Source organism: Medicago sativa, chromosome 7, assembly GCF_051527215.1.
Source record: "Medicago sativa cultivar Bolivia chromosome 7, Bolivia_mono, whole genome shotgun sequence".
In the NCBI taxonomy this organism is placed as follows: Eukaryota; Viridiplantae; Streptophyta; class Magnoliopsida; order Fabales; family Fabaceae; genus Medicago; species Medicago sativa.
This window is the reverse complement of record NC_140755.1, coordinates 7,536,279-7,540,597: the sequence shown is the minus strand read 5'-3', so window position 1 is coordinate 7,540,597 and position 4,319 is coordinate 7,536,279. Positions and strand designations below refer to the sequence as shown.

At 31.3% G+C, this 4,319-nt stretch overlaps 1 pseudogene across 1 annotated transcript; it reads right to left on the bottom strand.

Annotated features, from left to right (window-relative positions):
* Positions 1-568: 568 nt before the first annotated feature.
* LOC146903928 (AAA-ATPase ASD, mitochondrial pseudogene) lies at positions 569-2,782 on the bottom strand (annotated as a pseudogene). The gene has a single exon (XR_015018542.1). The product of XR_015018542.1 is annotated as an AAA-ATPase ASD, mitochondrial pseudogene (transcript).
* Between the last annotated feature and the right edge of the window lie 1,537 nt (positions 2,783-4,319).

The following is a 4,319-nucleotide window of genomic DNA, read 5'->3' as shown; positions in this document are numbered from 1 at the left end:
CGGATTTTGTTTTCTGAAGTGCTTTTTTGTAATTTATACAGGGCGCGTGAGAAGGACATAGGGTGGGAAAAGTAAAACTCTTATTTTTTTTTCCTTTTCAAAAACTCTAGGCCCATAGTGGTTTGAATTTCAGTGGGCTCAAACTATGTCCAAATAATATTAGCAGCATGAGCAAGAAAATTGCTCTTTAGGCACCTATGCACTGCTCACACACACCCAAAATTTACGAAAATGCCTCCAACGACAATTAATTACAGTTCTCTCTAAAATGGTAGTCAATTACCGTTCTCTAACCAACAACAACTATTGATGAATTTTGTGCGTAGTTGTAGATCATTACATGCTTGCTTTGACTGTGAATGTAGTTCAAACAAAATTTTAGTGCAATGTGGTAGTTTAAGAAATGAAATAACACAATGTGTGTTGTATGTATATTTTGTACTCCAAAGTGTTTCTATGACATTACAACATATCACATCATCATCTCTTATCTCTTTCCCTCTCAAAGTATATACATTCATACGAGTGTACATCAAACATTTTCTTTATAAGAATGACACATCTAAACTTTTAACTTCAAAATTAATATAATATATTTGAATAATAGATGATCCACAACAAATTGAGCTATATGAGAACATTGCGATCTACAAACACAATAGAGTACCTATCAAAAGAAACAAGTACACATTTCAACTCCTAATAATGTTACTGAATAGATGTTTCAACCACATTGTAACAATCTCCATCACAGAACTATATCCTTTTTCACTGTCACAAGGAAACCATTTTCCTTCACATCTTCCACAGTTCCTACACTATCTTCCTTGTCTTCTTCTACTTCTTGTTCTTCCACCTTCTTCCTCTCAAGTGCTTGAATCAAATTCTTCAAACTAGTTTCAACATCTTCATTCACAGACTTAGGCATCAAATTCTCAGCAACATCAGCAGGTGTCATATTAATAACTTCCAACAAATCACCAATTTCATCAAACAAATCATGTGACTCAATATCCAAATAATTCTTAACAAGAACCTTAAAAGCTTCAAAACAACAATAAGATAACTCAACATGTTTATCCATCCTTCCTGTCCTAATAAGAGCAGGATCAAGTTTCTCCACAAAATTCGTCGTGAAAATTATAATCCTCTCTCCTCCACACGCAGACCAAATTCCATCAATAAAATTCAATAAACCGGATAAAGTTACCTTACTATTTTTACTATTATTCTCTTCTTCCTCTTTTTTCCTATGATAATAATCTTTTTGTTCCATGAATGAGTCTTCTTCCTCATTTTTTTCATTTTTATTAATCTTCCTCTGGCTAGTAAAATCAAGTGAACAATCAATATCTTCAACAACTATAATAGCTTTACTAGAAGTCTCAATTAACAACTTTCTTAACTCGGTATTATCCTTAACCGCGGTTAATTCAAGATCATAAACATCATAGTTCATGAAATTCGCCATAGCGGCTATCATAGTAGATTTACCTGTTCCTGGAGGACCATAAAGTAAATAACCGCGTTTCCAAGCCTTACCGATTTTTGCATAATAGTCCTTACCATTTCTAAACTTCAAAAGATCTTTAATAACTTCATCTTTTTTCTTCTTCTCCAATGCAAGTGTCTCAAAAGTCGCAGGATGTTCAAAAACAATGTGACTCCATTTTGATTGTTTGTAACCATACCAACCACTACTTGGATTATTTGTATAAAGCTTCCTTTGTCTATTTCTCATTGCAATTTCTTTCCCTTCTTTCAAAACATGCTTGATGTAAGAAATTGTAATTAAATCTCTATGCTTTTTATGAAAAGTGAGTTTGTAGTATCTCTTATAATTAGAAAAGGATGAAAAACCATGTGATGAAGTTTCAATTTTGATTGCAGCCCACCAAAGCTTAACACCTTGAAATTCATCTGTGACTTCTTCATCATCATCAATGCTAAGAACCAATGGATTTTGACTATCTTTTATGACTTCAGCTTTGAGTCTTTTGGCTAGTTGAGATGAGTTTTCACTTAGGTAGGTTTGTATGAAAGTGTATGCTTCACTTCTTTTGAGTCTTTCACCTGAGAATTCATGGAAAGTGATTTGGATGTAAGGGTAAAAAAGAGTTATTACTTTTTGTGAGTAGATTTGAAGACTATCACGAAATGAAGATGGTAAAAAACGTTCAATTATGGCATACATGAACATTATGGTGGCTAGTATGGAGCCTAGTTGTGCCCATAGTTCACTCATACTTAGCTTTCTAGTGCTACACTTTGAGTTATGTTGCTAAGGACATGCATGATACATGTTATATAGAGCTACTTTTTTAATGGAAAATTATAAGGGATAAGTGTTTTTATTTTAAGGATTCTAAAATGAAAACGATTGATAAGTTTCATATTGAAAAATTTATTTTTTAATGTTTCAACGCCTTGAATACACAACTCTCAAGATAAATTTTTTACTTTAAACTTCTTATCAAGTCTCTTAAGAACCCTTTTTGGCATTTCTCAAATTATTAACATATCAGAAAACACTACTACAAAAAGTTGAATTTCCAGAGAAATTAAAATTGATATTCAATTTTGACGTCTTTTAAGTTTCAAAAATGACATTTTGATAACAATTTTGACAACAATTTAAATGGTTAAGGCAATTCAAATATTCACAGTTAATTAATATGACAAAGTATCACAACTCATTGACTATCAACTTAACATAATTAACCATGATTTTGACATATCATTAAACCCTCGTGTATTCGAATATATATTATAAACAATAATCATTCAAATTGTGTATCTATACACAAACACACCACAATTTATGTTAAGATATACACATAAAATTGGGGGTTAACAACGATTGAAATAAGTATGGCAAAACGGGTTTGCCTACCCTGTTTTGGTCCCGTCTAAAACGAGACGAGGCATACCAACTTTTAATGTTTGAGTTGAAACTCTTGGCCCTTGGTGGGTTGGGCTGTCTATGAACACATTTTTTTTGTCATTCTCATCTCATAAAAATAATAAGATTAAGTTTTTTTTTTTAAAAAAAAAAAAATCACCCGCAATATAAACATACACCCACACTGACTACCAAATAACCAAATCAAGCATGACATTGTTTTTGCCCGAATCTATAATTAAAAACAATATCAGGAAAGGAAACCAACAATAATTTCAAAATAGCATAGGTCGGATTAAATTCGATATAATATCAAAATAGTCTAAGTTTTTCGAACAAACAAAATAAATCCACCAATAAAATATACTAAAAAAAGATGGTAGGAAAAATGATGTTTTTTAACTTGACATGACAGACGAACCCGCTCCGTCACTGTCCAATTTTTAGTTCACTAAATGGGACTAGTTTACTTCAGTGGTTGATTTCAAACTTCAACTTAGCCTCTCTAAAACGGTTGGTTAAAAGAGTCGACTCGACAAGCTCAACTTCTTTTTCCTATATTCAGTGGATGATTAATGAATTGTGTGACATTTCATCTTAGTTTTAAAAATTTACTATAAAGATAGATAAATAATATATATATATATATATATATATATATTTAAATTGCATTAACCTTCTAAATTATTTTTAAAATTTATTGTTGAATTTGTGTGCAAAAATAACTTAACTCTTTTAACATCTATCAATAAAATTAGAGACATGTTTCATTTTTATATGGATGGAATGTGTGGTGTGTGGTGTGTGTTTTGCTTGTAGGTGTTATATCACATGAGAATCTGAGTTGAAGTGCAATTAATAAGTAAAGTTTTCAAGAAGAATCCATTTGACAATGAGTGATGTTTGTCAATTCCAAACCACTTTCCTAGCTGGAATTTTTGTCAAGTCCAAACTACTTTTCTAGTTGGATTTATGTCATGCACGATGGGAGCTTAAGGGACATGTTTGAATGTGTATGATCGTGCATGAATAATACACTAAGTAATCAAAAAGCTAAGCCGACATTGTCGTAACTTGCAACATACTTCCTCCGTTTTAAAATGAGTGTCGTTTTAGGTGTTTACACACATATTAAGAAATGCAATGATTAAAAGAAAGAGAATGATTATTTTACCAAATTATCCTTATTAACTATTGGTTAGTTTTAAAAGTAAGACTTTGGAAGTAGTGTGCAGAGTATTAATTGAAAAATACAATTGAAAAAAAAATAGTTATTATTGCATTGGAAACTGACAGTGACATTCATTTTGAAACAAATTTTTTTGGCTAAAGCGACATTCATTTTGAAACAGAATGAGTAAAATCTAGTAAACCGAATCGTAATCCACCTTTAGATGATATGCTTCTAAATCCATTT